Source organism: Lathamus discolor, chromosome 1, assembly GCF_037157495.1.
Source record: "Lathamus discolor isolate bLatDis1 chromosome 1, bLatDis1.hap1, whole genome shotgun sequence".
Taxonomy (NCBI): domain Eukaryota; kingdom Metazoa; phylum Chordata; class Aves; order Psittaciformes; family Psittacidae; genus Lathamus; species Lathamus discolor.
The window spans coordinates 96,532,742-96,559,079 of record NC_088884.1 but is presented as its reverse complement, the minus strand read 5'-3'; the positions used below and the strand labels follow the sequence as shown (position 1 = coordinate 96,559,079).

At 39.0% G+C, this 26,338-nt stretch overlaps 1 long non-coding RNA gene across 1 annotated transcript in view; it reads right to left on the bottom strand.

Moving 5' to 3' along the window:
• The window catches only part of LOC136007274 (uncharacterized), a 31,419-nt gene extending 5,976 nt beyond the window's left edge, over nt 1-25,443 (bottom strand). The window contains exons 1-3 of the long non-coding RNA XR_010609573.1: nt 25,337-25,443; nt 22,498-22,621; nt 1,299-1,441 (exon numbers count right to left, since the gene is read on the bottom strand). This is a non-coding gene — a long non-coding RNA (uncharacterized LOC136007274). The remainder of the gene's footprint in view (nt 1-1,298; nt 1,442-22,497; nt 22,622-25,336) is intronic.
• Between the last annotated feature and the right edge of the window lie 895 nt (nt 25,444-26,338).

The following is a 26,338-nucleotide window of genomic DNA, read 5'->3' as shown; positions in this document are numbered from 1 at the left end:
AGTTAAGCAACTTCAATATGGTCTGAAAATCCTACTAGAACAATAGGGTCCATAAGAAAACCTACAAGGACTTACTTGTATGTAATACTGGGGAAACACCATGTCCATAGATATATATCTGTGCTCTCCTCCCTTACCTGTTCCTGGATTTCTCTTCTGATCTCTGTATGCAGATCATTTACTTTTTACCCAATTCTTCTCTTAATTTTGGGGCAGCATTTATATAGAACATGCATAAAGCTAGAAATGAGCAAATTAGGTAGAAACACAGCTTCATGTCAAAGTAGAAGCATGCAATAAAATCCAGCCTCACCCTGTGTTCCAGGCCAGGACTGACAGGGGTTTGAGCAACCTGGCCTAGTGGAAGGTGTCCCTGCCCACAGCAGGGGGTTGGAACTGCATGATCTTTAAGGTCCCCTCCAACCCAAACAAGTTGATAATGATGATTATCTATTCTTCCTAGCATAGTAAAGTTGAGAGATCTCAGTCATGTTGCAGATCCACACTGCGCTATGCCTTTTCATAAAAGGACCTGGTCCCCTAGGCTGTGGCTAGTGATATTCTCCCAGTACTTGTACAGAACAGAAAGGAAACCTATCCCAGTACTTTTACAGAACAGAAAGGAAACCTACCTAATCAGCACTTGGCTGGGGAGTTGATAGCTTTTGATAGCCTTTGTGCATACTAATATGAAACTGCCATATATTCAAAAGAGCTCTTAATATTTTTTTTTTTTGTCCACTGATGATTTGTCTAGTTTCAGCCTCTGATAATTCCAGTCACTTCAAGTGGAATTTACACAAGGTTTACATTTCGCCTCATGTGTCCTGTGGCTTGCAGTGACAATGACCCATCTTTTCTGGCATTTGCTGTATTATATAGAGAAGCATGACTTTATTCTCTTTTGGGAGTCTTTCGAACTTGTATAAAGTAGCTATTCCCAAGTGATTACTCCTTTTCTCAATTGATGCAACAAAAGATCATCACATAAAGAGTCCCATGGTGATTTTTCTTTTGAACACAAAAGCAATGCTGAAAACATAAATGCACATGTGCAAAAGCTCTCATCTCTTGCCCCCGATACCTATTAACTCTACAGGAAATTAAAGGAAAAGAAGCATATTAAAGCTTACTGCATCATCAGAGTGAATCACTCTTTTCACTTTTATTATTGCAAGGATGCCATTGATAACCAGAGAAAAGAAAGAACATACCTGTAGTTCTTTGAATTGCTACAGTTTAATGTAAAGTCTAGAAGGAAGTCTAAAGGAGAAAAAAAAAATTAAAAATCCACTTACTGGTGAGGGTGAGTTACTACTTTTTTCTGCCTTTCTATACCACTCCAGACAGGAAAGCAAAAGTCTTTCAGGCTTCTCCTTCCTCTTCCCATCTGGGAATCTCTTTTGTGTTTTTGATGATGATGAGTCCTGTAAATTCATGTCTAGAAACAAGCAGAATGCCTGTTAAAATTTTTGGTTAAGTAGGGAGAGCTTTCTTTACTGAAAACTGTATCTAAGAACTACCTATGTTCAGCCTCACATGAACAGAGAATCGTATGCAGACCATCTGATTGTCTCCATGTCTACAAGTGCTGTTCACTGGAAAAATTTAGATTACATTTTTTTCCAAAAGATAGCCTCTTACTACAGTAAAGTAACTGTAAGTGAACCAAATTTAATTAAAATACCCCCAAACTTCATAGCCTTTATTATTCAGGAAGTCAAATACCTTAGTAGGCCATCAGTCTGGCTCCAGATTGGATTAGAGCCACCTCCTGCCTTCGGGTCCCTACTGCCAATGCTACCTGTGCATTTTAGGTATTCATTTAACTGTAAAATTCACAAGTAATCCCCGAAGCTCTGACTGCCTTCAATGAGCCTACAGAACCAGGCTTCCTCTAGTTTATTGTTACTCTTCAAACCCCAGTTTGCATTTCCTCCTATTCAGTGACATGTTAGGAGAAGGAGCAGTGAGGACGGTCCAGTCAATAGCCCTGTAGGCTGTGCAGTCATGACATCTTCATAGCTAAAAGATGTGGTGGGTCCCTTCTCCTCTCACCAGTGAAATTCCTTAGCCTGGCCTTCTGCTTCTTGGAAGGTTTTCTGTTTTTGTGAGAGCTGGGAAAACCTCTTCCTTTGCTACATTTCAGGTTGAACTCAGCGTTATTTGTCAGTGTTCATTTTGGCTTAAGGATCACAAGGCCTAATGGATTTGGTCTTACAGCAGATTTAGAGGTTTAAACTTTAGGAATTACTGTTTAAGTGCCTATTACTTACATGACCTTAAGCATCTGTCAGCTAGAGCTCTAAATTTTTGGAGCATGTGCAGCAATATAGCTTTATTTACCAACTATACAGACATTTCCAGACCAAAACACTTTAGACTGCAGTAGACTGAATTGAACCTAGACATCTCAATCTCACCTAATTCTTCATTATTTATCACAGTGGTGATCAGAAAAACAGACTGTTACTTCAGAATCTATTTGTAAGAAATTAACTTCCCACAGTAAAAGAAGGATAAAATAGACCTTCTTCACATGTAAGCAGCTCTGTTTGAAAATTGGTGATGAATAAAGCTACATTTCAAAAATTCTCAAACACAATTTAACCCATAATTTATCCATAATTTTATGGGTTTATTAATTTGGCAAAATTGTAGCAGTAGATCGCTTATATGATTCATCAGCTTTTTTTCCCCACCTTGGCAGAAAACAAGATGGATTTGTTTTATCCAGATGAACTGCAAAAGTTAGAGCAGTATTCAGCAGATACCCTTCATATTAATAACATTACCCAGGTCTTAAAGGAAGCTGCAGATTTCTGATTCAAGATTAGAGTCAATAGGAAATAAACTAATAAAATAAATAAATGGCATTTGTAGGGCTAAGAAATATATGGATCAATTTCAAGAATTCTGGACATTTTAACCATATCCTGATAGGCCTGGTGAAATGAGGCAGGATGGAACTATCCTTCAGATACAAAATCAAATAAGCAACTCTGCTTTTCCCATGAGTACATGAAAAGCTAATTCCCGCATTCTTCTAATAACCAGCTACACACCTGCTATTGAGATGTCACGTTGGCATTGGTAATTTTATCAATTGTCATCCCCTGTCTAAACTGCTTGTAGTGAAGAAGGTGACTGCAAAGTTTATGTTAAACAGCTGTTATGCCATCTGGCATCTTTGACTTCCATGAGCCTTTTCAATTTGGCTTTCAGCCTAGGTAAGGTACAAAGATTACACTGGCTTAATTGGTCTATGATCTCCTCTTGGCAAAATACAGAGGTCAAGTTTCCATGCTGATTATTGTAGATTTGTCAGCAACCTCTGTTAACATGAACCGTTAAGTTTCGTTGACTCATCTGCAGCCACTGGCAAGGATGGCCAAAAATCAATGTAGTGTCTCTGGTCTCTGCTCTCTGGGAGGTCTCAGAGGGTGATGTTGGACAATTGCTCATCTGCCCAGAGGGCTCTTGCAAGCTGGTTTTTCATCATTTCACTCTGTTGCCTTTCTTGTTCAATGTTTATGTGAAGCATCTCAGGGACGGAGCAAGACTGCTTGGGGATGTCAGTTCATCAAAACACATGTGACATTTACCTTTGTGCACTGTGCTTTTTCATCTGATGCAGATGGTCAAGTTGACCCATCTCGCTTGACCAGTCTTGAGATAGGGTCAGGATGACTGGTTAAAATTTCACTTTCGCTACTGATTTATTTTTAAGAAAGCTATTATTAAGAATGGAAAAGCAGAAGGTGAGGCTGGCTTGGAATCTGGGAAATCACAGCTGTAGGTTTACCGTTCAAAAGAATTAATTCTGCTCAGTTATATAGAAAGGCAGCTCTCAAAAAAGCCACTAATTATGCTGTTTGAAATGAGGAGAAGTTAAAACAATTTCTTAATCCACAAGGAATACTTCAATCCTGAGAATGTTAATTTCTCTGTTTATCATATTACTAGAGTTTTCATACAAGTCTAAAATACATGTACTATATTTGGGTCAAAGTAGTAATATATATTGAAGTTGTTTTTGTTAATACACACATATCTTGAGCTCACAAGCCAGCAATTTCTTACTTGAAGCTGCTTATGAAGCATTAGTGCGGGAAAAGCAAAACTGCCAGAGATTATCTGCTCATAAAAAAAGATACCGAATGATTATGAGAAGTTCAAGCACTTACTTGACTACTTTAAGTTAGGTTATCAATAGTTCCTTGCTGAAACAAAAAAACACCTGGTTGCTCCCTGACCACTCTGCCCAAATTTGCTGACCATTGCTGTCACTGATCCTCTAGACTTCCTTCACAAAACTCAGAAATACCTTTGCATCACCTCATAAAGCACTAGGTGGAAAACGACAATATCAAGTCAAATCAGGTTTATACATCACTGCTATCGAATAAAATTTGCCATTTCTTTTGTAGAAGTGTTCTATACATATCACCTTAGGAGCTAAGCAGTGTTTAAACTTAACAGCCTTAACATCTACAGAAATTTCATACTGAAACTGGGGCACCCAGAAGCAGAGCTTTACATAAATGCAATTTACAGTGCAAAGAACTATTTTTAAACTAATAAGCAAGCACACTGCAGATCATTAGATAGCATGCCCCTAAAGAACTACCACTATAAAAAGCAGAAACAGATTTTTAGACTATGCACAAGACCCAACAATTGCCTGTTTGGTGTTTTACCCACACACTAGATCTCATGCACTAATTTATACATTATTCTATTTGACCCAATGCTCTCATTTCTCCCCCAAAGCTCCTTTTGCCCCGTTACTCCTTGCAGAAGGTCTAAGTTATTGTCGTGGTTTAAACTCTGTCATCAAGTTAGCCACGCAATCCACTCCCCCCGACAACATACACCCTTTCTCCCCGCCCCCCATCCCCCCGCTCCCAGAGGGATGGGGAGGAGAATCAAAAGAATGCAACTCCCATGGGTTGAGATTAGAACAGTTTAGTAACTAAGGTGTAACACAAATCACTACTGCTACCACCAATAATGATAATGATAAAGGAAATAACAAGGGAAGAGAATACAATACCATCTGCCGACCGAACCTGACTGAGCAGTCAGTGCCCTTCCGGCTAACTCCCAGTTACATCCTGGGCATGACATGCTGTGGTATGGAATACCTCTTTGGCTAGTTTGGGTCAGGTGTCCTGTCTCTGCTTCCTCCTGGCTTCCCCTCCTCCCTGGCAGAGCATGAGACTCACAAAGTCCTTGGTCAGACCAAACATTTGAGCAGTAACTAAAACCATCGATGTTATCAGCACTGTTCCCAGGCCAAAAATCAAAAACACAGCACTGCACCAGCTACTAAGAAGGAGAAAAAAGTGACTGCTACAGCTAAACCTAGGACAGTTATCCATGGCCAAGTGCCAAAGGATCCTGGAGAGCGTAAGGGCAGCGACCTCAGAATGATGCAGGAGGTCATCATCCTTTCTTTGGAGAACCCAAACAAAGCATTTCACAACCCTCACAACCACAGGACAGAGTGGAAACTGCCCAGCCTCTTCCTCCTCTCTGTCCACCTCCTTCACTGGGAGCTCCTGCTGCTAGGTTCTACTCTAACTTGAGTACGGAGATCCTTTGCTAGTTAACAACTTAAAAAAAAAAATAGTCTTACTCCCTCCTGTGAGCACTGGAGAATGGAAGTCAAGAAAGAACTTTCAGGACTCCAACCTTCTACCTGCTCAGACCAAAAGAGACAGGAGTGTGCTTCCCTGCTCTTCCTTAACCAACCGATTTTATGTTAAGGAAACTGAAAGAGTATGAAGCTTCTCTTTTAATTTGAAAGCTCTTCCTGTAAGACAAAGACAATTTTGGTGCTCTTTGATCACTACTGGTATTCAGATATAGACAGACAGAGGAATACTATTAGGCTACTCCTGCTTCTTGGGAAATTACACACTAATGTCATATGAACATCATTTCCTTCAAAACCCCCAAGCCACTTCAGCATCACCATACAGAGTTTGCACATTTGATTTCTTAACAGTGGAGGTATTCCAGTTTAGAGGCATGACTGCAGCACAAGGTAAGATTCCAGCACATACATAAGTTCAATCTATTGGAATGAACCTCCTGCACAAAATAAAATAACCATTTCTCCTCTATTAATTTAAGAAGTCTCTCCAACACAATTATATATCAAATTCATAAAGTATCTATATTTCACATAGATTTTTCAATACCTAGCAACACAAACTTAACCCAGTTACAGTATTTATTACAGAAGTTGATGTAATTATTTTTTTTTTAAAGTACTGACATTCACTGCCACATACAAAGGAAGTTCATTCCTCTTTGAAGAAAGACATAAGCCCACACATTCACTTCCTACTTGCACGCAGAAGCAGATGCTGCTGTCACCTGAATAATAAAACTAATGGACTTGCGCCTAAACACAACACCAGAAAAGGTGTGTTCTGAGGAAAAGGCAGGTAGACAGGAGGCCTTGAACTATTAGTCATGATTTATTCTGTTACATTGAACAATTTGTTTACATATGCTTGTACTGATAGTATTTAATTATTAATTAATTGTACAGTTAAAAATAGTTAACTAAGATCAACTTTTTTATAACTGTATTTTTAGTTACCATTTTCTCTCAAACATCTGTCTCCCTTTCAGGCAAGTTTCAAAGAGAGATGCATCCTAGAAGATCACACTTTTCTCAGACAGAACTCACTACCGGTCTACCAAATATTTAGCTTTTGTGTATCATATCCAAGTTTTTTGTTAATCACACCCAGAAAATACACACAAAGTTTAGAGGGACAAAAAAATTAAATTTTGGCCTGCTGATCCTATTTTCTATAGCGCAGACAAATAGAAAATGCAGTAAGGTAGCAGTTCTGAGTATCAAGAAACTGAAAGTTTTCTATTTTCTATCCACGCGGTGTTTTGTGTTTTTCAGCTTCAAACTCTTTAATATATAAACAACAAGAACAAAAGCATTGTAGTTTCTTTTCAACTAATTTTAGAGGTTTTTTTTTGTTTTTTTGTATTTTTTAATTTCTTCTTCTGATTAGTGCATAGAAGTCTCAATATTGATGGTCAGTGAATTAACATGCACAAAATTATATGAACTAGGAACTCTAAGTTAGTGAAATATTTTCCTATTTTAAAAGCTGTCACTGTCGGAATGCCTTATACTTCTCAATATCATACTCCATCATTTACATAAAAATCAAATTGGCAGCTATAGCATAGATCATAATTATACAGAAAATACTTGTGTCTATATACCTCCAATACATTAGCATTTTGCGTGATCAAAGAACAGAAGAGTGTCAACTTTTAAGCCCAAGCATGTTAACAATAACATTCTTTTTATCACTTAAAGAACTGATATCTGAAAGTGGGTTTAAAATCAAAATACTTCAGTAAACATAGCATCATATCACTCAGGAAATCAGTCAGAACCTCAGCCCTAGTATCACCCCAAAATGACTAGTTATCAACCATCACATCACCTTTCTAAAGACAGCCAGTAACGGAGTGCTTGTCTTAATCCCATTTATACAGCTGTATGAGGAGTGACTGGCAATGTCCATCTTTATATATAACACAACTGTCAGAAATACACAGAAAGGTTTTGCTCTCATATTGAACATTATCCAGGCCAATTAAAAATAACATTTAGTGTCACTCTGCCTTCACAATACATTTCTGGCTTGCCTAGTTGTTAACCTATTTTGTTAACCTACTCAATTTAAACTTCCAGATTATAAAATCATAAATCCCCTAAATATTTGAATCCTTTGTTTCACTCAAGTTTTTAAATTAGGAGTTCATGAAATTTTCAGAGATAACCTGCAGATGTTTATCCAGTAACATCTCTGATGACTGGATCACTAAAACTCTAGTGTAAGAAAATATTTCCTTCTTTCTCAGAGTTGGCAGAGGTGGCATAAAAATGGATTATACAGCATATTGGAAAGGACACTGAGTTATTTTGCCTATGTTAGAATAACCCTTCACTTGTCACCAGTAATATTTCCTCTTCTAAGCACAGCCAGTGCCTAGCAGGCATTCTTCAAGTCAAGTCACAATCCTTATAACAGTAAGATACTCAGAGTGGAGAGGCTGGAGGAAGAGCATTCTCTCTGGCTTCCATGTTAGCTAAGAAACAAAAAAGCCAATGAATAAGAGTCATCTTCACCCAATTGGACCTAATGCCAAGTGATCCATTGTGGAACTGCAACGTAACATACATACTTCGTGGTACACACTTGCATTATTTTCTGTGTAATGCACCCATGAGGAATGTGCAGATCAGAAGACTATTCTCTGTGTCATTCCTTTTCATACAGCTATCACCTAGAACACAAGCAGCAGTTAAAAAAGTGAGAGGAACTGCCTTTAAAGCACTAGTTGGGTCTGTACTGCATTTATCAGTGGTAGAAGCTAGAGAACACAGAATGTAAAGGCTCCACATCTGATTAGGTATGCAGCTTATGTGGGTAATAAATAAGTGCGGTTTTTTTCTTCTTTCAAAGTATCTCAGTACCACTGACAAAAAAATGAATAAATAAAGCAGCAGTTTGTATCTGTAAAGCAGTCAAGACTTTGATTAGCTCTGAATTAGAAAAGGGGAAATAGTATATAAATCAGGGTAGTGCTGTGAAACGTGTTTAGCAGAAATATGACATGCCCTGTTCCATTGGCTCTGTTCTTGTCTGTTGTACAAAATCATGTACTCAGGGTCAAGATAATCTAAAATGAAAATATCTAAGGGACTTTAAAGCATCCAGAAGGTCTGGCACATCCCATTGCTACAGATTTCTTAATCAGATACAATTACTGGCACATAACATGGCATGAAGCTATTATTTTAGATACATTGTTACACCTGACAGGGCACTCCACACCCCACTGAAACAGATCAGTAGATCGATCATTCAAGTGTAAATTACTATAAACAGATGCCAACAATACAATTGTCCTGAAATATTCCTCAGATTTCCTGACAATGGTGTTTTTAAGACTGTGTGGGCATTAAACAAGCTGCTCTTGTACAAAGGTACAAATCCCTACAGTTCAGGAAAACTTGGGAGTTAGAAGTGGCAACTACTTTGGCAGATAAAGTGGTAAATAATACAGATATAACTCCTGTGGAAAAATAATAAAAGTCAACCAAGTTATGGAAGACTTAAGCAGACAATGTGTTACAAAAATATCACATTTATTGCTATCTTCCAGTGTTTATGTAAATGTAATCCAGTAATAATAATTTTTAAAAGCAGAACTTGCCAAAACAAATTAGTATTTCATTGATGAGTTGGGGTTTTGCCAAAGAAATATTAACCGAAGAGTTTTATATTTGTGGTATGTGCACAAGATATTTAGGCCAAGAAGTTACAGAATGACAGGCCAATAAACAGCATTTTAGCTAGTCAGTTGTGTTGTATGTATTAATAAAAATAGACATGGATAAAGAAATCTATTCTTGAGGAAGGGAGGAACATTTCCCCATGTTTTACCTCCTCAATGCACAGGTACCTTCCTCCTGCACATCTCTTCTCTACTACCTCTCTATCTTAACAAGTGCCCTCTCAAGCTCTCTTTAAGTTGTCTGGTCTCCTTTTTTTCCTCTCCTTTTCTTCATTTCTGCTTTTATAACTTTTAATCTTTACAGTACCTTAAGGAGCTCCACCCCCTTAAGGGGATATTTATGTTTTTAATGTTAAACCTCTTGCCTCTTTAAACAACTAATGGAACATTACACAAATCACATAAATTAGACCAGATTAGGTTTCAAAGAATTGAATTGTCTGCTTCTCAAGCACAACCAATCTAGAACCAGGAAAAACAGGTATTTATGTCCTTCACTTTTGTGTACAGTCTATTTATCAACCACACATCCTCACATGGTTTCAGGTCTCAGATTTGACTTTTAGCTGTAGACTAACAAAATTTTTCATCTATCAACTTCCAACCGGCAAACTGAAATGATGCTACTTCTCCTCCAGATTTTTCTGCCACCACTTTTACAACAGAGCTGCAGGACTGATGCTTGCTATGGCTTTAAAGTCAGCTTCCCAAAACTTTCTGGGAACTCCATTCTGTGCTTATTTTGCTTAGTAAGCTATTATTTGCTAGCCAATTTTAACCCAGTTTGAGAGAAGGATAGAGAGATCAAAAATTTTAAAATTTCTAGAAGTTCTGTGAAAAAAAAAAAAATACAGTCTGAAAAACTGATAAAGGGAAAATACCCATATTAAATGGGTTTCCAACTTGGAAAGGCGAGTGTGACATAAAGAGTTGTTGTGTCTTCCACGTGGCCAACATGAATGCATATGCTCATTAGCCAGGCAAATATGTACTCTTAATTAAGGGACACAAGAACGAGCCCAGGCTACTGGCTGGAAAGGGATAGCTGGGCAACAGGAAACATTACAGAATTATAAACTTCAAATGGAATAAAGGAAAAGCTGAAATTACCGCAGTGCAGGGATCAAGGAAAACAGGCTTCCATTTTTACACTTCTTGAAAACACATGTTCTCTGTTGCTGGATGCAGTGTCTCACATTGACTGAGATACTAGACTTACTAGTATTTAGTGGTAACTTCCGCATTTTAAAGCTCCATTAACAGTAACTTAGGAGAGAGGATACTCTTCCATCAACAGCATGCTAAGGCTAAAAGAGCTTCCATCAACAGCATGCTAAGGCTAAAAGAGATTATAATATGATGATAATTTCAAATACCTGATGGGCTACTGAGGTGTGACCTAAGCTATCCTGTACATCCTAATGCTGCAGTGAAAGGAAAAACAGATTCTCTACAAATCTCAGGCCTCCAGTTGAGACTGATTTTCTACCTACTGAATGAAATTTAAATATATATCAGAACTAAACAAGTTCAAGCTAAAATGGAAGGAGAGAAGGAAAGTCTAAACAAGTTGCCCAGTTTTTCCTGGCACTTTTTACTGGTTTATCACATTATAGAGTGCTCCACATTCTGAGAAAACCAAATGAAGTTTAACAAAGCAGATTTCTATTTCCCATAGTACAGCTAAAAAAAAGTGAAGGAAGCATTTCAATGTCATTTTGCCAAAAGCACAGCAGAAAACCTATGTATTCATATATTAGAAGGTAACTCCTTAGTTGTGGATGAAAAAGTTATTTTATGATGGCAAGATCTTCAAAGGTAAACTTCACTGAAATACTTTCACTCACAGAAGGTCTCAAACTTTGTTTTAACTAATTTGGTGGCAAAAATACTGATATTTAAGATTGGGATGCCTAGCTACAAAGTTATCTTCACTAAAAGAACCTTCCTTTTGACTGAAAGCCAACAGTGTGTGATTGTTTGCAGTTCCTCACTTCTGAGCTAATACTGGGTATGCCACCCCCACAGGCTCTACAGAGAGCTCCCTCTCCATATGGTCAGCTTCTGTCTGATTCCTTCTTGGAATTGTAGCAGTTAGCAAGCTGCTTAAGGAGTCCATCCCTCCCAGGAATGGATACCTGGCTTTGTAAACATGGAAATAACTCAGTTTTGTCACCTTTCTTTTTTTCCTAGGCAGGGAACAGGGGAGCAGAGGGAGAGAGCTGGAAAATGTTTTCTCCCTCCAATGACAGTAAATAAAACTTCTGTTGGACCTGTCCTAAATTGTCCAAGTGTTATTACCCACTCAGAGTCCCCAGGTTTTCTGATGCTAACAACACAGAAGTACTGGGGCTCAGGTTTTAACTAAAATATTTCCCCATTCTGTCATCAAATCAGTAACAGAAGTAAAAAATACTTGATCTGCTCCCCTTATGTTTGTTTACACTGTAGAAGCTACTCTAAGCACATATATAAATATTAGAAAGTAAAGGCATTACACATTTCAGCCTCACTTATTTTACCCATTATTTCCTTATTCACTTGGTTAGGCACTGGAGACACACTTTCTTTTAGCTTTCTTGTTTTCAAATGTGATTTCAGAGTATTTCTAGAATCCTCAATATTCCTTAACTTGTCCAAACACAGAATCATAGAATCAGCAATGGATGGAAAAGACCAACCATTACCCCAGGACTGCCAAGTCTACCACTAAACCAGATCACGGCCTCATCTACACAGTTTCTGAACACTTCTAGGGATGGTGATCTCACCACTTCCCTGGGCAGCCTTTTCCGATACCTGATCACCCTCTCCATGAAGAAATTTTTTACCAGTATCCAATCTAAATCTCCCCTGGCAAAGCTTAAGGACAGTTCCTCTTATCCCACCAGTCGTTACTTGGGAGAAGAGACAGATCCCCACCTCCCTACATCCTCCCTTCAGGTAGGCGTAGAAAGCAATAACGTCCCCCCCGAGCCTTCTCTTCTCCAGGCTAACCCCAGCCCATTTCCGCAGCCATTCCTCACAAGACTTACTGTCCAGACCCTTCACAAGCTTTGTTGCCTGGACCAGCTCCAGCACCTCAATGTCCTTCTTGTAGTGAGGGGCCCAGAACTGAAAGGATTCAAGGTGCAGCCTCACCAGTGCCAAGTACAGGGGGACAATCACTGCCCTGGCCCTGCTGGCTATGCTATTTTTGATGCAGGCCACGAGGCTGTTGTTCTTCTCGGTTGCCTGGGCACAAGCTGGCACATGTTCAGCGGCTGTCAGCTAGCACACCCAAGTCCTTTTCCACTGAGCAGCTTTCCAGCCACTCTTCCCCAAGTCTGTAGCATTGCATGAGTTTGTTGTGGCCCATATAGGATCCAGCACTTTGCCTTGTTGAATCTCATACCACTGGCGACAGCCCATTGATCCAGCCTGTCCAGATCCTTCTGCAGAGGCTTCCTATCCTTTAGCAGGTCAAGACTCCCAGCCAACATGTTGGTGTCTGCAAATTTACTGAGGGTGCACTCAATACCCTCATCCAGATCATCAGTGAAGATGTTAAACAACACTGGCTGTAACACCAAGCCCTGAGGGACACCACTAGTGACTGGTCCATCTGACCAACTAAATGTGATGCCACTTACCACCACTCTTTGGGCTCAGCCAGTTTCCAACCCAAAGAATCCACTTATCCAGGCCATGAGCAGCCAATTTCTCCAGAACACTGTGGGAGACAGTGTCAAATGCTTTATTTTAAGCCCAAACACAGAATGTCCACAGCCTTTCTCTCATCAACCAGGAAGGTCACAGAAGGAAATCATAGAAGGAAATTGGGTTGGCCAAGCAGGACCTGCCCTTCATGAACCCATGCTAACTGGGCTTGATCACTCCATTTTCCTGCATGTCTTTATGCTCTTACTTAGGATCATCTGCTCCATGACCTTCTCTGGCACTGAGGTCAGGCTGACAGGCCTCTGGCTCCCAGGGTCTTCCTTCCTGCCCTTTTATAGGGCGGCATCACACTGACCAACTCTGGGATCCAATCCTCTGCAATCTCTCTAGAGGGCAGAGGATCTGCCAACTAGACCAGGACTATTGATAGATGATGGAAAGTGGCTTAGCAAGCTCCTCTGCCAGCTCCTTCAACATTCCTGGGTATAACTCATCCAGCCCCATAGACTTGTATATGCCTAAGTGGTGCAGGAGGTCTCTAAACATTTCTTCCTGAATTATGGGGACTTCAATCAGCTACCTATCTCTGCCATCCAACTTAGGGAACTGAGTACCCTGAGGGTATGGGTGGTATGACTATTAAAGACTGAGGCAAAGGCAGCATTAAGTATCTCGGCCTCTTCCTCATCCTCAGGCACTTGGTTTCCCCCAGTATCCATTAGAAGATGGAGGTTCCCCTTGGCCCTCCTTTTATTGCTAATATATTTGTAAAAGTACTTTTATTACTTTTAATGACAGTGGCCAGATTTATCTCCATCTGTGCCTTTGCCTTTCTAACTCTCTATGTAACCTAACAACATCTTGTACTTTTTTGTGGCATGACTGTCCCTTCTTCCACAGGTCCAGCAATATCTCCCTTTTCAGCCAGGCTGGTTTCTTCCCCAACAGTTTGATTTTCAGCACACAGACCACCTGCTCCTGCACCTTAAAGATTTTATTCTTAAAGAGCATCCAGCCTTCCTGGACCTCTTTGTCCTTCAGTAATGTTTCCCAAGGAATTCTGCCAACCAGTGTCCTAAACAGGCCAAAGTCAGCCCTCCAGAAGTCTAAGGTGGAGGTATTGCTGACCTTCTTCCTAACTTCTCGAAGGATTCAAAATTCAGTCATTTTGTGATAGCTTTGCCCAAGATGGCCTCCAACCATCACATCACCCACTAGTCCTTCTCTGTTTGAGAACAGCAAATCTAGCCGGGCATCTCTGCTAGTTGGCTCACTAACCAGCTGGGTTAGGAAGTTATCTTCCACTCCAAGAACCTCCTGGATTCTTACATTATTATTTTATATCCATTCCTAACAACATCATCTTCCATGGTCTTGTAGAATTCTGTTTCACTTTTCAGGTCACTAAAAGGCCCTGGTAAATAAATGTTTGGTATCTTGCTCTTTTTTCAACACCAAACAGACCACCACTGTACCTTTAGGATGCTCCCTTTTCAAAATTGCCCTCTGTTTACCGTAAGTTCTTCTACTCCCAGTATGATGTTTTCCACAGGTAATTCTTCATATAACAGCTAACAATACTAACTTCAACTAATAATACTAACTTCTTAGATTTTTTTTTTAAATATAAGTTTTGACTGTGCTAAAGATTTTCTTTCTCTAAACATGCCATCTTGGCTTTTGCAATCACTTTCATCCTAACTACTCACCTGTTCAGTTGCAACTGGTTCCTCAAAGTCTATAATAGCTTTATCCTCAGTGTTATTCTCAAAAGCAGAACTGCTCACATCCTTCATGAGCTCATTCCTTAACTCTGCGATACTGAAGCCCTTTTTGGGTATTCAGAGAGCTTGCAACAGCAACAAAGTTTATCCATGACCAAGCCACACCACTGAACATAATGCAAAATCCTTTGTGTACTTTCATAGAATCATAGAATAGTTAAGGTTGGAAAGAACCTTAAGATCATCAAGTTCCAGCCCCCCTGCCATGGGCAGGGACGCCTCCCACTAAACCATGTCACCCAACTCTCCATCCAATCTGGCCTTGAACACCTCCAGGGATGGAACATTCACTGCTTCTTTGGGCAACCCATTCCACTGCCTCACCACCCTTACAGTAAAGAACTTCCTTATATCCAATCTAAACTTCCCCTGTTTAAGTTTTAACCCATTACCCCTTGTCCTGTCACTACAGTCCCTAATGAAGAGTTCCTCCCCAGCATCCCTATAGGCCCCCTTCAGATACTGGAAGGCTGCTATGAGGTCTCCACGCAGCCTTCTCTAAAGTTTCATCAACTTCCATCAGTTGGCTAACCAAGCCTCTTTTTTTAAAAAACAGAGGTGTTCAAATCAAAAGCCAACAGCTCATACGAAAACAAAAGTCCAAAAGTACTTCCAGTAATACAGATGATTATTTCTCACAACGTAAGGTGAGAAAAAAAAACAGGAATTACTGCACTGACATAAGACAGCACCTGTACTTTTCTTAGTACAGTCTGTCCCTAAGCAGTCCTTTAGCAATGTGGAACTACAACAAGGTTTGGGTAAACAAAAAAAAAAAAAAAAAAAAAAAAAGTGATAATTAAGTAATTAAGCACCATCTTGCTCTTCAGCCTGCGATGTGCTTGATGTATTCAGTGAGACTAACACATCACCTCCTGTGCCATAGAGGATCTCACTACAGCTTCCAACAGTGTTGACAACGGAGCACTTGAGTAGCTCCACATGCAGAAAATGAAGCAATATTAATTGTAAAGCACGACTGGGACATCACTGGAGAGTCAGATACCTGTACCTGATGCAAGTCAAGAAACAATGAATAACTTCTTTCATCCTTTCTTTATAATCCCTTTCAGGCAGTTCAAATAAACCCCTAATTTTCCATTTTTTTCTGCAGTGACAGTGGGGAAAACAAACAGTTTTCAATAAAAGCAGGACACTGACACTCAAATAATGATTAAGAGTTTACTACTTTGATGACCTCATTCTCAAGTTTTCTTCATGTAAACTACTGAGAGAATGTTCTGGACTGACTGTAATTACACGCAAGCAAAGTATAAGTTATAAGATTCTCGCACTGTTTCACACAAGGAGATAATTAGTCTGACACAGGTTTGCGTCCATTGTAAAGAGGCGTAAATAACAGAAGATATGAGATTATGTGAAATATAGTAACTTCTTTTTTTTATCCATGTGAGTCCTTATTCCTTTTAATATTGAGAGGTTAAACAGACTGTATATCATGACAAAAAAAAAAAATCCTAAAAATATTACATTTAACATCAAGATCTATTTTATGAATGCTAAATTAAGATATATTTTTATAGTTATCATCACCTTTGTATATTTACCTATACGGATTTTCCTTATTTCATTAATAATGTTCTAAGAAGAGTGAAGACAACACCTCTCAATCAAACCCTGTTGTTCTTTTTTATTTTCTTTTTTTAACCTGGTGAATTATTTATTCTAGATCACAAAAAGGAAAGATTCTCCTGCCCATTTCTTTGCTTCATCAAGCCAAAGGCATTTGCATAAGTTTATTGTTTTGAACAGGGATCATTAAGTTTTTGTCAGCCCTCTACCCTCCTGCAGACTCCCTTTGTCTGAAGAACTTTGAACATACAGCCAGACTCCTGGCAGCTGCAGGAAGGTGCAGGTCCTTCCCCCTCACACTTCCACACACAACTGCTTACTACCTCATACCAGCTGAGCAATTGATGAATGAAATGAGTTCACTGCATCAGTACAATGCCATTCGAGAGAAGTACCATCCTAATCTGGACAAAGTCTTTGAGAATAACAACCTGTAAAACAGTGGGGCACATAGAATAAGGCCTAAACAAATAGGTTTGTCTACTCAAACATTCTATTTACATTTCAACCAAGTTATTTTAGTCCTTTGGGAAGAAAGGATACCTTTGCAAAGCTTGTTTCCAGATAGCTCAGTTACCACCAGAAGGTACCATGTTGTACAAGATCACTTGTACAGTATGGTACAAGTGCAATTGTACAAGTACAGACTGCAAGTTTATGCACATCATTTCCAGCACAAGCAGGAGTGAAGATCCTGACATACCATCAGCTCCAGGGTGCAATCAAGATCCCGACCTGGGCAACTAAATTAAATGTTGTCAGTTAAAAGGATAAGATTACTCCGCTCAGCACGCCACAAGAGGATGAAAATTAAGTACATTACATTCTAAGACAACTAATGTGCTGTCCACAACTGAAAGCAAAAGGCTGATAACCACTGCAGTTCAACCAAGTGGTTTCCACAAAGCTTAGCCCTTCAGAGCTTCCTCTGTGATTACGCAGAACAGTGGAGCAAGAGTATTTATTTCCAAGCTGAGTTAATGGGACAGCAACTATGGAAAAAAGGCAAATTCAGCAGAATGAAACAAATTCACCAATATGATTTTGCTTTATGGGTGTGGGAGCTGGTCATCACAAAATTGAAGAACAATCTCATTTGAAAAGGATGTGCTGTAGTTCAGCCCCCTGCTCAAAGCACTCCTGCTTCAAGCTGAGTGAGCATTAGAAGACAGACCAATCTCAGGCCCATGCTGTAACTTTCCTCCAAGCTCCAAGTGAAAACCTGGCACCATCTCAACATACCTGAGAACACATTTCTGTTCACTTTTTCCTCATTTTTTATTGTCTGAATGCATGGCAGCACTTTTAGCTATCATACTTGAATAATGTTTATCAAATCATCTAAACTAGTATCCAAATGATCTTTATGACTTTAATTAGGACTGGGCACACACTATGTGATCTATAGTATGATTGGTCCAAGCAGCTTTTTATAATGATATTTCTTGAGCAATTGCTGTCTTTTGATACTGATAAAATTACTGGGAAGTCTTAGAGAAAGCAGGCTTTTCTGCACACATTTTTCTTGTTAACCTATTCATTAAAACACCTGGGGCAAGCAGGTGGAAAGTATAACCACAGACAAAGGCAATTTAAGCTATTGTTTTATTTAGGGTAAACACAAGAGGGTGGTATTTTTTAAGCATTTACTCAGCTGTAATTATTCTCATCTTGTATTGAGAAAGCATGTGTAGGAAATGTTTTTTTTTTCAATCAAATGATCAAGAAAAATAATCCAAAGTGCTCGACATCCAGTGATAAAAATAATTCTCTTAAGCTTTAGCTTTATTTGTGTTAAAAGTGCTGTAAAATTCCGTGAACCACACCTCATCCTGCTGTAGGTATTAGCTTGCGTATCATCACTGAAGTATAATAAAGTATTGGTGCAGTTATGTGTAATGCCAGAAATGATATTAAACACAGCTAATGCTTTCATTGCATTTAAACAAACTGTATTGACCGAAATGTCATTTTTCACTAGGCAGTCCAACTACAGAAATATGCTGTGATTACTAAGTTATGAAATAAAGAATGATACAACAAGACAGACCAGCATTTGGAACATACTTTTAAAAACATATGCAGTAAAAGTCAAAATATGCCTAGAGCAAAATTTTGCCACAATGGTTATTAATCAGAAAAGCGAGACCTGATATGAGATTTGGGTATATTCACCATGTGTCTCTCAATATGTCACAGCAGACAGAACATTTTATAATCAGCTTGATTTTCATAAAGTAAAACTTTAATAGATAACACACGTGCCACTGTGTACATTACTAGAGAATGATAAATGCATTTAATTAAACTGATCAACATTTATGACACTGTTAACATCATGAGACATTCATGTAAATGGAAATGTATGCAGACATGTTCCTTCCAGGAGGTCAACTTATGTTTTCACATGCCATATATTATAGCTGAACACTAAATTCCTTTTCAAACATTAAATTTCATTTGGAACAAGTAGACCACTCTTTTTAAATTGTTGACCTTAAATAGCTGATCATTAAAGTGTCAGCCATTTGTCTGAAAATACTAGAACAGATTTTGGATGGCTTCCAGAATCTCAAAGAATTATGTGTCAATGCAAAATGGATTACATATTTTTCTCAATGATGAGTCTAGCCTATTTCATTATTTCTCTTCCTGCCATGTACCCAAGATATACATTATGCTTCAGAAACCTAAAGGTCAGCTTTAGGTGGTGCCAATTACACAGATAACTCACAGTGCTGTACCTTCCCATTTGTTCTGTTATTTCTGCTGGCAATATTAAAAATGAGTAACACTTACTGCTCTGTCCCGTATTGAGTTTCTGATTCACTCTGGCAGGATACCATTAGTAGATATTCAGACTTCGGCTGGATACTAAATTTTGTTATATTATCTTTTAAGGTAATACTTACTAATGCCACACAATTTTATTGTAGCACTGCATGCCACTCAATTTCCTCTGACGTGAATAGAAGTCAACAATGTGCAAGAAGCCTCAACAAAACATCATGCTCTTGTTCTGAAGTAAGAATATTTAAACAGGAAAAAAACAGTTCAAAAATAACAACAGCTGCCAGTGTTATTTAAGCAACCAAGAGAATCTACACTAACAAAGACATCTATAAAGATTCTGTTTTGTTGATTTTGAAGGGGGTTGAGGGTTCAAGCTCTTTTAAGCAGCATATTCAACTGAAAACAGTTGATAATCAGAAAAAATTTTGATCATGTAATCAATGATGCAAAGCATCCTACCAGACACAGTACCGTTGTGTCAGATACACTGCAAGTGCAAATTGTTACAATATCCTAAAACAGTCTGTTTAACTTTTGGCATCCTCCTAGGATTATATGCACTGCAAGTGCAAATTGTTACAATACCCTAAAATGGTCTGTTTAACTTTTGGCATCCTCCTAGGGTTAGGCTGTAACTGTAAGAACAGACTGTAAACACCTACTTACATATTTAAATACATCAGATTTCAAAAGGCCCAACTGCCTTTTAAGTACTGACACACTATACTTATAAGTAAGATGCAGGATCAAAACCCAGCCAAGCAAGTGCTTTAGGCACCGAAATACATAGTATAAAAAGAAAGCTTAGAAACTTTTCTCAATTCTAACCCTCTAACAGCCAAAACAATTTTCTTGAGGGCTTCTGAAAATTCTGAGGAAAACAATGCTTCTCTCTCACCTGAAATTGATTTTACTCATCAGTCAGCTCTACATATCCTGTCTTCACAGAAATTAGGTATCTGTATGGAATATTTCTGACTTCCAGATCACATAAAAGACAATTTTTGAAGGTTAACTAAACCTCTTCCTATAAACAATGACAAATCATAGCACGCTTAAGTGCAGCCCTGAATGCATTACATCAAACTAGTTTCTTTCTTTTACAGTAAACAAACATCCCATCTTCAGAAATGGGTATAATGAAAGAACTCACAAATCTTTTTAGGCCTCCTGAAAAGTATCTGATGGTCTATTTCCATATGCATTATTTTTGTAACACACATTAAATGGTGGACATATGCTCTAATTTATATGTATCCATCCTCCCAAATATACAGATTGCTGATGTACCTGTTGATACCAATAATAATACTCCACCAAAGCTATTAAAGTTTGTAAGAATCAAAACCTCTAGGCTACTACCTGACTGTTTTTCAGCTCTTTGAATTCTAATAAACCTACAAAGGCAGGTTTACAGCTAACAAATCCTTTCACCTCCCAGCTTCTGTCCCAATAGCTAGACACCAACACAATTTTGACAACCAAACCACAGTAATTACAAAGTATAGTTAACAACAATCAAGCGTTGCTAAACAAATGCACTTCTACCAGGATGTCTGCTTCACTACATGGGTTAGCAGGAATGATCTGTGCGCAACAGCTGGCAAAGACATTTCTGTAAACAAGAGTTAACTTCACAGTCTTGGGATTAGAGATGTGGGAACAAGGTGTAGAAACGTCAGTTAAAGGCCCAAAAGCTTGCAATCATATTGATGAAAGCAAATCAATTTTGAAAGAAGTGCTTATTTATGCTGACACTTGGCAGAAAGACTGGACAAGTAATGTGCAGTGAGAAAACAAGTATTTCCACAGCACTGTAGGTTGTTCCTGTACTGCCTACACATGTGAAATGCTTTTCAATGTAGCATTTTTCCGTGAACTACACAACTCAGCTTGCAAAAAGTGGATGAGACACTAGTAACTCAGAAGGAAGCACAGGACCACCACAAGCTTTTATGTTTTAAGTAATAACTGCATTAGACAAAGCCGCAGAAAAACTTTAGTTCGACAACACGAGCTTCTCTGCATTCTTCCAGCCACATACAGACTCATTCTGTACTTGCTACATATTATGAAATTGGAAAGGTAAGATGTGGCTTCCAGAAAAGTGACAGAAAAACTATGCTATGTAAAACAACTTCCCAAGACCTTAATTGATTTTCACCAGTTTTGCACTGCTCGAAGCAATGTAGCAAGACAGCAGGAATATTGAATCCGTGGGGAAAGAAACCACTCTCATTCCTTAACAGTGCAGTTCCCAGGATATTTGGGGACTCAAACGGAGTCAAAATAAAACTGCAGGAAGAGGAAGGCAAGAAAAAAAGATAACTGAAATGTGCATTAAAAACCATGGTTTAGAAACTTTGATGGAAGAGACATTGCTCTGGTATATTCCCTCTGATTCTGGGAAGATGCAGCCAAGCAGCACATCCAATGAAACCTGTTAGAAATAAGCCAAGGGTTCCTGGAAGAAACAAAGCAAAAATATAAGCGCCCCTCCCCCTCCAAATTGCACCATCTAGATATATGTCGATTTCCCAGGCCCCGCCTTCCCAGGCCCCAACAATGTCTGGAAGAAGGCCTTTATCTCTTGCTGCAACAAAAGGCAAGCTTGTATAGGGTTTTAATTCAGCAAAACAAGATTCTGCCTGAATCCTTATGGGAGAACAATAGCTCAGCCTCTTTGGCTAGGAAAAAAAGCAATGCAAATGTTTTTATTGCATGAAGATTCCTGCCTCAAGACTACTTTAAGAAGTGGCTTAATTTCTGACTTGCTATCAAATCAGGGTAATTCTTCAGTATGAAAATATGAAATAACTATAAACACCAGTGACACCTGTACCCTCCTCACCTGCAGCTGGAGAACATACTTCCTCAACAGTTCTGTAAACAATTGTGCACATCTGTACTGATCTTCCCTATATTTAAATCTTTCAAACTATATTTATATTTGCTATTTCAAAACCTTTTAAGTTGCACAAAAGGAGAGGGGGTATGTGGAAGACCTTTCCTGGAAGGCCTCCCTAACAGTCTACACCATAAAAAAGATTATTTTAGTCACATTGATCAGATTAGAAACAGACATGAATTTGTCCAAAAATATTAATTTGACATGTAGAACTTTGACCAGAAAACAAGAGTGACTTCATACATTTCATTATTTCTCTGATCTTTTAATCCATATTCATGCCAATAGTCCTACTACAGAAAACAGGATCAGGGTGCTTAGGTAGGTAAAAAAAAAAAAAAATGGAAAAGAAAAAAGAGTAATATTAAAAAAAATGGTTTACTTGTTTGTATTAGGATTACTCACACAAGAAATGAGTCCCATGATTATGATCACAGCTAGTCATGTTCCTCGTGCGCTACAGAATTTTTACGATCCAGCCTTGGACAACTGGATGAGCTGGGGATTTCCATAATCTTGTCATAAGAATCTACGCAGAAGAGATTAGAAAGTGATTCAGCTTTGTTCAGGGGAAGATACAGACTAGTAGCCCTGCTCCAGTATCACTCTAGAGGAAAATAAAATAAAAATGACAATACCATAAGACAGCTTTATCTCTCTCTCTTGTCAGATTGGCATTAAGATGGTTATCTTCATAATGCTGTAGAATAATTGTGGAATTAAAGATTAAATTTCTCTTCTGCTTTACAGAATCTTACTTTTCTAATTCATCAGAGGATGGCACTAGAAGATACAACTCTATGTTTTAAATGTGTTATTAGGAATAAGGAAACCGATTCCAAATTCCTTAAATGTTCAAGCCGGGTCCCTCTGCTCAGCTTTCTCATTGAATTCCTAGAGGTTACTTAGACTCTTTGTTTAACAAAAGTTTCTCAAAACTGTTTTATCAAGTACTTTTGTTTCTCAAAACAGATTAAAAAAAAAAAAGGGGGGGGCAAAAAAAGCACCACTAACTAGACACAGGTTATTACCCCAAAATTAGGACATCTATTCGGGTAAGCTCCTTTTCTGTGTTTATATACAACTTTTTTTCCTTGTAACTGACAAAAGTGCAGAAATACCATGTAAGTTACTAACAGACACAGTTGCTTTTTCTTCCTGATGCTACCACTCTATGAGTTTTTCATTTTGACATTATAAACTAGTGCCTAAAAGCTTCCTCCTTCAGCTACTCTCAAACTAAGTGCTGAATGGATCAATAAATATCTAATAAGTATTAAATCCTAAGCACTCATCTTCAAAATTCTTTGCAAAAAAGTTTTAATTCTCAACTTCTTTTTCTCAGATGAAGAGTTATAAAAATTAAATCATGGGCAGTACAAAACAAAACTTAGTGCAAGTTTGCTACATGTGCAACAATTTACTCTTTGCATTCTTCAGTCTTTGAGCAGAGATGGACAAATCTAATTTTGCTCAGTCAATAGTAATCATTTCACCTATGTGCTCAAAGAAAAAGGGCATATGATATAACTTATTTTCTCTACATTCCAGCCTGTGATATTTGTGGTCTCTTTAGGCTGCCTCCATATTAGTTCCCACTGCCTGGGTAAAGTCAAAGACAGTGCTTATCTCTAGGAAGGGAAATGAGTTATCTTTCCTGATAAAAATACCCATCAGAAGGTGAAGAAGGCTCTAAAAATCACCAGAAGATTATCAATTGATAAAAATGGATCAACTTAGTGTAGTTCTGAAGCAGATTTTGTCTGCTGAGATCACTCAATAGTTTTAGCCACTTGTTTTTAAAAGCAGAGAAGTGCAAGTACTATTATGCAATATCTTAATATATGTTAGGGAACTCTTCTAAGAAATATGACTGAGAACTAGAGTTCTCCCTCATCCTGCATGAACTGTTCAGCTTCCCAGCTATTTTACTAGACCAGGGTAAATCTGTTGGTCTTGCTAATATTATTAATACATCATACAAATTAGAAAAGGTTGAAGTCAAAGAGCAAGCACACCACATTACCATGGCACAGAGGTAAAACAGGATACAAAAGCACAAAGGAAGTCGTTGCTGGTAAGAAGAGTGTGCCTGAAAGCTTGGAGATCCAGAAGAGTACTAAAATATAAATAAATACATCTAGGGCTTGATCTGGTTAAGCATCACCCGCTCCAGCAGATAGTTTAAGATTATGACATGACACCATCCAGCTCTGACCTTAACATGCCACACATACTTCTGATCTGCCCAGGACAATCCCTTTAAAAATAGCATCAACATCAACATAGGGAAACAAACAAACAAAAAAAGCAAGCAGAACTTTGTCGGCTTCATACACTTTAGTGACATCTCAAATTTGAATTCCCCAGAGTCAGGACAACTCTTGGTTTAAACTGCTAAGGTTTTAGAGTGCAATGTGAATAGTAGCTTTACTAATTTGGGGGTTTGTCTGTATGTCTCTGTAATTTACGAAGTCCAACTTGTATGCTTCTTTCTAAAACTCAGTTTTCTTTTCACAGCCTATTTACAAAAGTGACAAGGAACACAACCATGTTCTGTGCACTAGCCTGGAGGAAGTTAAAAAACCCAAAACCACCAACAAATTAAAGCCTGAAGAGATGAGACAGTCCTGAAGGGCCCTCTAAGCTGATTTCATAACAGCAACCTAAATTATTGTTAACTTCTGCAGTCTAGTGCAAAAAGGTGCACGTGACAATAGACTGCTAAACACAAAAGCATTATATAGGCCCTCCAAAACATGCATATACTTATTTTTTTTTCTAATGCAAGAATATTTTCATAGTTTAAATTGACCTCTTAATTTTGAAGCTTTCAGAGAGATGATTTCCGAGCAAGACAAAGCTGGGCCAAATGAACGTTGGTATTTCCACCAACAACTCCACAAGAAAAACACCTCACAAAGTATCGTAAGTCGATGCAACACAAGCATTTCATGTTGTTGAGAGGGATTTTTTTTAATATAGGTCCTCCTATATATAGTGCTATAAGTCCTTCCACGACAGTCAGCACTCCCAGTAGCTTTCATTTTACTTTAAATTAGCAGAGCTGGAAGTTCGGCAGCTTTAGATTTAACACTTGCTTCGCACGAGGATCGGGACGGGGGGCAGCCCCGCTCTTCCCGCCCGGCACCACACCTGACTGGCTGAGGCGGATAGCAGGCAGAGGCGGCCCTGCCCGCACTAACTGCCAGCGTCCCTCGCCCGGCTGCAACGCAATACCCACCTAAGTCCGCTCCTCGCCTCCCCATCGGCTCCTCCAGCAGCCGCAGGGCGGGGAGGAGCAGGGAGCGGCCCCGGCGTGGTGTGCCCCAGCACAGCCGCGGGAGGCAGTGCCGCCGGAAGCCCTTCTACCACCTGAGGGAAAAGGAGAGCTCTGGCGCCACCGTCGCCCGTGGCCCCTCCTCGGTCCCAGTGCCATGTCCCCTGCCGGCCCTGCCGCTGCCCCTGCCCCACCATGAGCAAAAGCTTTGCTCATCTGTGGCTTCGCAAAAAAAGAAAGACATCCCCCAGCAAAGAGGTCTGTTCGTTGAGTTTGAATACAAACTTTTCAAACAGAAGGGAAGCAAGATGCCTGGTTTCTCACCGCTGGAAAACCATTCTCTCTGTTTTTTCTCCAGTGGCTTGTGTATTCAGGGCAGTAACTGCCTGATCCAGGCTGAAGATGCACAGCTGCTTATGTTGGAGAAATACTTCAGGAATACTGAGTGACTTTTCACCACAACTAAGAGAGAAAACAAAATGTCTGTAACGTCAGCCATAGGGTAATGCTGCAAAAATTTTAGCCCTTAGACATTATTTTAAGTATTTTCTGTTCCTGTAAGAGACGCAACTTCTGTGTGCTGTCTTACTTGACATTTATGGGAATTTATTAATCACAAGCCCAAAAACCCATTTCATTTTCCCCTCTTTGGTTACCAACTCCACAGCCAGACAAGAGACAGCAGTAAGTTTCTATGGCCAGATTTACTGGCGATCAATCTCTGCTGTTACTGTAGCTTGCCTCGTTGTAATGCTCAGCAGGGAGCATGTGTTCCTACATGCTTTCTGAAATATTAATACACAAAATTGTACTGAGGTTTCTGATAGCAGCAGATTGGCTTCTCTGTGGTTTTCTGATTAGAGGTGTATTGGTGATTCCGAGAAGCCAGTGGCGCCGAAATGGGTTAAACCTAATAAGGTTTTGAAAGCTGATAGCATAATTTAAGAGGGCTCAGAGTCACAAAGC